General features: G+C 39.6%; 1 protein-coding gene across 3 annotated transcripts in view; it reads right to left on the minus strand.

The window, feature by feature from the left end:
- LOC144959164 (cyclin-dependent kinase 14-like) overlaps positions 1–7500 on the minus strand; it is a 143343-nt gene that overhangs the window by 60198 nt on the left and 75645 nt on the right. Inside the window, exon 1 of one of the 3 annotated variants that reach the window (XM_078891688.1) lies at positions 4315–4491. The exons of the other annotated variants lie outside the window; for them this stretch is intronic. The gene's annotated coding sequence lies outside the window, so the exon portion shown is untranslated. Of the gene's footprint in view, positions 1–4314; positions 4492–7500 lie in introns of those variants that run through there. 3 annotated transcript variants of the gene reach the window in all.

Here is a 7500-nt window from a genome sequence, read left to right on the forward strand (position 1 = left end):
AAAAACTGAAACTCTATGGAAAACAAATGAAAAATACTGAAGCTCTATGGAAAACTGCGCATTCGTCTTTGAATATGACTGTCAATAACTCAATTTGACCCAATTACCGAGAGGCGATCCTGTGTCCTATGACGGCAGAGTTGGCCGCTATGCATTACATTTATACAAAAAAAACTACCGTAATCGTGTCTTAACACTGAAAGTCTATGGAAAACGTGTCTAAACACTGAAAGTCGATGGAAAACGTGTCTCAACACTGAAAGTCTACGGAAAATGTGTCTAAACACTGAAAGTCTATGGAAAACGTGTCTAAACACTGAAAGTCTATGGAAAACGTGTCTAAACACTGAAAGTCTACGGAAAACGTTTCTAAACACTGAAAGTCTATGCAAAACGTTTTTAAACACTGAAATCTATGGAAAACGTTTCTAAACACTGAAAGTCTACGGAAAACCTGTCTAAACACTGAAAGTCTATGGAAAACGTGTCTCAACACTGAAAGTCTACGGAAAACGTGTCTAAACACTGAAAGTCTATGGAAAACGTGTCTAAACACTGAAAGTCTATGGAAAACGTGTCTAAACACTGAAAGTCTATGGAAAACGTGTCTAAACACTGAAAGTCTATGGAAAACGTGTCAAACCACTGAAAGTCTACGGAAAACATGTCTAAACAATGAAGGTCTATGGAAAACGTGTCTAAACACCGAAAGTCTATGGAAAACGTGTCTAAACAAAGAAAGTCTACGGAAAACGTATACAAAAACTGAAAGTATTTATAAGTATATGTATAAGTATAAGTATTTATAAGTTTATGTAAAACTGAAAATTTATGGAAAACGTGTCTAACAAATGAAGACCTATGGAAACGTATCTAAAAACTGAAAATCGACAGAAAATGTATCTAAAAACTGAAATTCGATGACAATTGATCTAAAAACTGAAAATCGACAAAAAATGTATCTAAAAACGGAAAATCGACAGAAAATAATATCTAAAAACTGAAAATCTGAAAAACATATGTAAAAAGTGGAGCTCTGTGGAAAACGTATCTGAAAACTAAACCTCTGTGTAAACAAAAAAAAAAAAAAACAAACTTACCCAATGTCGGCTTATCCGTCAATGTCACCTGCATTGGGTTAGACTTTAATCATCTACTAAATTACTTCATCAATATCAAGGCAGGTGCAGCCTAGATGATAATAATTATAATGTGTAGTAATCCCGGGGAAATAAACGTTTTCACTAAGCACACGGACTTTCCCGGTTCCAGTTCAGTTTTTTAAACAAGTACGTAGCTCGTTTTGGTTTGATGTAGATAGCTATTTCAATGAATGAAATAGGCTGGGAGCGACGTGCGCTTATTTGAAGGTCTGATAACCCAATTCCTTATAGGCTCATTGTTGAAATGGAAATCTCAAAAAAAAAAATAATGACACAAAATATTGTCCATTACAACAATGTTAAACTAGGCCCATAAGTGGGTTCGAGTGTCAGACTTGTATATATGTACACGTTGGCTGGGAGTTATTGGGCGGATTTTTAAATTTAATTTTTGGTATATAAATGTTCTTGGTCTGACTACAAGAAACTAGAGAGCAGACACCGGTGTAAGATACGATAAAGATCTGAACAAGCGTGTAAGAAAGGTGCCAGACAAAGCAGTAAAGAAAATTACAAGAAAAAAACCCCGTTTGACCGGTAATCAGAAGGTCTGAGGTTCGATCCCCAGTCGAGGTCGATTGATTATTTGGGATTGTCTTTTTTTTCTTGTATTTTTCTTCCTTGCTTTGTCTCACACCTTTCATACACACACACACACACACACACATACACACACATTTGTTCAGATCTTTGTCTGACACCGTATCATACACACTTTTTCAAATCTGTTTACATCCATGAGTTAAATAGCAATACGTGACCCCTGCTTCTCAAAACGGTGATATATCGGAATGGACTAGATTAAGAAAATCTTTCCACTGAGAACACATCACAGCACATACCAACAGCCATTTAAGTAAGATTACCCCAAAAAAAAAACAAAAAAATAAAAATTAAAACACGTCTCCTTCCTGTTTGGTTTGATTGTTTTGTATTTTGTTTTGGGTTTTTTTGTTGTTTTTTTTTGGGGGGGGGGGGGTTGTCTGTTTTGTTTTTAATGGTTTTAGGTCATATAAGCGCCAGTAAAATGAAAAAAATGGGATAATAAATAGTTCTAGAATAACAATTAAAGCACCCTAGAAAAGGGGAATTGGTTCAAATAGGGAACAGGTGTAGATTCCAAGAAGCACACTATCAAAGTACTTAATTTGAGATCACCAAAATGGCTCATCCTGACACAAGCACAGGTCCCCACGAAGAGGAAACACACTCAATGTTTACGAATCATATATAACAAAACATAATACAGAGCATAACATAGAGATGATTTACAAGACCAAAAAATATCATCTCCCCAAACTATAACTATACATTTGACTGTTTCCCTCCCAGCCAATGTGTGCCTCCATGCCGACTATGGAGGTCAGGAACCCCGCCCAGATCTCCTTCCTGTCCCCTTACGTCAACACCCAAAGGAAACAGTAACACGCCACACCACTTGCTCGAGAGTCAACCTTGAAGACCTCAGATGCACATCTCCATCATGACCGCGCCAGAGACCAGCGATCACATCGCCCTCCACTGTCCAGTAACTAAACTTGCAGGCGGATATGAAACAGTTCTTAGGGCGGAGGAAGCTGGGATGACGAAATGAATTTGGAGGTGTAGCCAAACGCTACTACTACCATTACTACTACCACCACCATGACCAAATCCAAGCATCAGTTTAATCACCTAACTAGTCACCTAACGTCTACGTCATGGTCGCTGGTTCGGGATCAGTGTGTAAGTGAGGACTATAGAGTGAACATGACCAGAACGAGAAAATGTTTCATTTTGGAAGTTTCAGAAACAAAACTCACTCTTTTTCTGTGAAAGCTTAAATATTAACTAGAGTGTTTTCTAAGCTAAGCTTGAAATTCAATTACAAGCATCATGACCATTCCGAAATGATACCTTTTTGAGACGGCTGGTCATATATTTTCAATAAATTTCCGATAAGACATTGAAGACGGGACATACTACGAATTTAGCCAAATTAGCTACTTTTTTTTCTTCACAAAAAATATAGACCAGTCTATGTTTGTAAAAAAATATGCGCAAACTCTTAAACCATTTCACAAATCAGTCAACGACGCAGGAAAAAACACACACACTCGCACAATAGAATTTTGGAGACAGAAGTCGAGGCACCACAGTCCGTTGACCAGTGCAGGAAACGCAATACTTCTCAACTGAAGAAAATACATAAGATCGGATTCTATTGTGTTTTTGGATCTATTCAGCGTCATCTGTAGATGGAATGCGCTGTACTATTCTTTGTTGCTTTCTTACTTTTGCCAGGGAAATATATGATAAACTCAAAGCACTGGACTTCAAACTTTGAGTGGGGTGACACTATCTATCTGTTATCTGCCGACCTAACTATGTATATCCAATATCTATCCATCTATCTATCTGTCAGCTATCCCACGACCTACCTATCTATCATCTGTATATATATCCATTATGTATCCATCTGTCTATCTGCTACCCAACTACCTACATATCTATTATCTGTCTCTATATACAATATCTATCCGTCTATCTATCTGCTATCCAGCAACATACCTATTATTTATCCATATATCCATCATTTGTCCATCTATCTATATATCTGCTATCCAGCGACCTACCTATCAATTATCTATCCATATATCCATTATCTATCCATCTATCTATCTGCAATTCAGCTACCTATCTATCTATTATTATCTATCCATCTATATATCTGCTATCCAGCGACCTATCTATCTATTATTATCTATCCATCTATATATCTGCTATCCAGCGACCTACCTATCTATTACTATCTATCCATCTATATATCTGCTTTCCAGCGACCTACCTATCAATTATTTATCCATATAATATCCATTATCTATCCATCTATATATCTGCTATCCAACGACCTACCTATCAATTATTTATCCATATAATATCCATTATCTATCCATCTATATATCTGCTATCCAGCGACCTACCTATCAATTATCTATCCATAAAATATCCATTATCTATCCATCTATATATCTGCTATCCAGCGACCTACCTATCAATTATCTATCCATATAATATCCATTATCTATCCATCTATATATCTGCTATCCAGCGACCTACCATATAATATCCACTATATATCCATCTATATATCTGCTATCCAGCGACCTACCTATCTATTATCTATCCATATACTATCCATTATCTATCCATCAATCTTCTTAATCCGTGGAATCACAACCATGAGAACGGTGGAATCAATAGGCAGTGGTGAGAGTAACCAGACCATTACCACTACTCACTCACACGCGCACGTACGGGCATAGATAGACAAGACCACTCACTCATTACGGCAGCAGGACTGCATGGCACGTGCATGGCATCTCCAGAGACGAATGCCTCTCTCACCTGCTTGTATTGTAATTTGGTGGTGGTGATGGTAGTCGTATGATGGTTGTAGTGGAGGTGGTAATTGTGGTGATGGTATGATGCTTGTGGCGGTGGTGGTGGTATGATGGTTGTAGTGGGTGTGGTGATGGTGGTGATGGTATGATGGTTGTGGTGGTGGTGATGGTATGATGGTTGTAGTGGGTGTGGTGGTGGTGGTGATGGTATGATGGTTGTAGTGGGTGTGGTGATGGTGGTGATGGTATGATGGTTGTAGTGGAGGTGGTGATGGTGGTGATGGTATGATGGTTGTGGTGGTGGTGGTGGTGGTGATGGTATGATGGTTGTGGAGGTGGTGATGGTATGATGGTTGTAGTGGAGGTGGTGATGGTGGTGATGGTATGATGGTTGTGGTGGTGGTGGTGGTGGTGATGGTATGATGGTTGTAGTGGAGGTGGTGATGGTGGTGATGGTATGATGGTTGTGGCGGTGGTGATGGTGGTGATGGTATGATGGTTGTAGTGGTGGTGATGGTATGATGGTTGTAGTGGAGGTGGTGATGGTGGTGATGGTATGATGCTTGTGGCGGTGGTGGTGGTATGATGGTTGTAGTGGAAGTGATGGTGGTGATGGTATGATGGTTGTAGTGGAAGTGGTGGTGGTGGTGGTATGATGGCTATAGTGGAGGTGGTGATGGTGGTGATGGTATGGTGCTTGTGGTGGTGGTGGCAGTGGTGGTGGTGGTGATGGTATGGTGCTTGTGGTGGTGGTGATGGTATGGTGCTTGTGGTGTTGGTGGCGATGGTATGGTGCTTGTGGTGGTGGTATGATGGTTGTAGTGGACGTGGTGATGGTAGCGGTATGATGCTTGTAATGGTGGTGATGGTGACTGATGTAGTGGTAGTGTGGTGTGGTGGTTGCAGTGGTGGTGGTGATGGTCGTGAGTAGTAATGGTGATGGTGGTGGTAAGCTGCGGTGTTGGTGGTGGTGATGGAGTTAGTGTTGATGGTTGTTATTGTTGTGGTGGTTTGGTCATGGTGGTGGTATTATGATGATAATGGTGGTGGTGATATTGAACCGAGACCCAAAAGACAGAATCAAGGAGGTCTTTCCTCGAAATCGGTAAAAAAAAAAAAAGAAACTTTTAAAAAACGTATTTATAAAACACATTAGTTCGTAACTAAGAACATTTAAGAATCCAAAATGGCTATAGATAGTTCGAAGAGGACGTCAATCAGGTCTTTGTTATTGTTTTTTTTTTTGCCATCCGCGTTTATGAGTAATGCCTGACCACTATAAACGTTCATGGATACACACAGTTTTGTGTGTTGGTCCGTTATACTTCCGGATGGCAATGTTATGAGCTTCTAAGCCAAGCGCATACTATCTATATCGAATGGATTATAACACCATTTATTATTTGTTTGTGTACCACATATTCAAGAATTCACTTTTCTGGGCAGCAAACTGACAACAGATGGCGACGGCATTGAAGAGATCAAAACCAGAATAATTAATGCAAACCGGGATCTGCATCCGTTAAACAAATTATTTGGAGAGCAATGGGATTGTATTCTAGCACTAAAATCAAGTTTTTCAAGAGTAATGTCCTAAGTGATTTGCTGTATGGATCAGAGTGTTGGAAGACCACAGAAAGTATCATCCAGAAAATTGAGGTATTCCAAAACAAATGTTGACGACGAATTTTCAAGATCGTCTGGCCGAATACAATCTCTTATGAGGACCTGAGATAGAACAGAGGTGGAGTCTCTGGAGAGTCTCATTAGGAGAAAATGGCAATGGTTGGGGCATGTCTGTCGCAGACCTGAAGAAACACTGACAATGAAGGCTCTGCAGTGGACACCCCAAGGAATGAGGAAGCGAGGCCGCCCGCCCAAGGAGATCTAAAGACGTCCCACTAAGAAGGACCTAAAGCCGAGAGGTACGTCCCTCGAGATGGCCCCAAGAATAGCAGCTGACAGGACCAGGTGGAGATCCTTTGCATATCGCCTCAAAAGCCAGCAGGTCCGGAGAGGATTGAATGAGTGAGTGAGTGAGTGAGTGAGTGAGTGAGTGAGTGAGTACCATCAATGGGCAAGATATCAACATTCATAACCGCATTTTTAGGGTAACACGAGAAAGGGGGTATTAGTATTATAACATAGCATCATTGGGACGGATATCATTCTTTGACAGGTATTTTGATAGAGACAAAAAAAAAAAAAAGAGAGAAAAGGGGCGTTGATAGACTGGTAAAGAGAAACAGATAGGTAGAGAGTATGTGGAAAGAAATGGGATTAAAATGCACAAAGACAGATATCTACAGCGATAGGTTGACAGAAAAAATTGATGTGTGGAGAAAAACGGGGCAAAATGTAAAATATGTATATTGATAGACTGATAGAAATATTGATGTGTGGTGAAAAACGGGGTAAAAATGTAAAAAGTTATTATATTGGTAGATTGATAGAAATATTGATGTGTGGAGAGAAAGAGGGTACAAAGACATATCTATATTGGTAGACTAATAGAAATATTGATGTGTGGAGAGAGAGAGAGAGAGAGAGAGAGAGAGAGAGAGAGAGAGAGAGAGAGAGAGAGAGAGAGAGAGAGAGAGAGAGAGAGAGGGGGGGGGGGTACAAAGACATATCTATATTGGCAGGTTGATAGAAATATTGATGTGTGAAAAAAAAGAGGGTAGGAATGTACAAAGATATATAGCTACACTGATAGATTGATAGAAAGATTGATGTGTGAAGAGAGGGCAGGTAAAGAATGCATGCAAAGAGAAATCTATGATATATCAATATAAAGGTAGACGGGTGGAGCGATAGAATAAAACAAACAAAAATATAGACAGAATGCGGTTAACGTGACACTGCTATTTGTTGTCATTCCTGCCAGAGCCAGTCAGTAGAGAAATCCACAGTTCCCACTCTTTCACCCTATAATGCATTCTCATTGACACCTA

This window comes from Berghia stephanieae, chromosome 13 (assembly GCF_034508935.2).
Source record: "Berghia stephanieae isolate SIO BIC M18660-M18661 chromosome 13, UCSD_Bste_1.3, whole genome shotgun sequence".
Classification (NCBI taxonomy): Eukaryota; Metazoa; Mollusca; class Gastropoda; order Nudibranchia; family Aeolidiidae; genus Berghia; species Berghia stephanieae.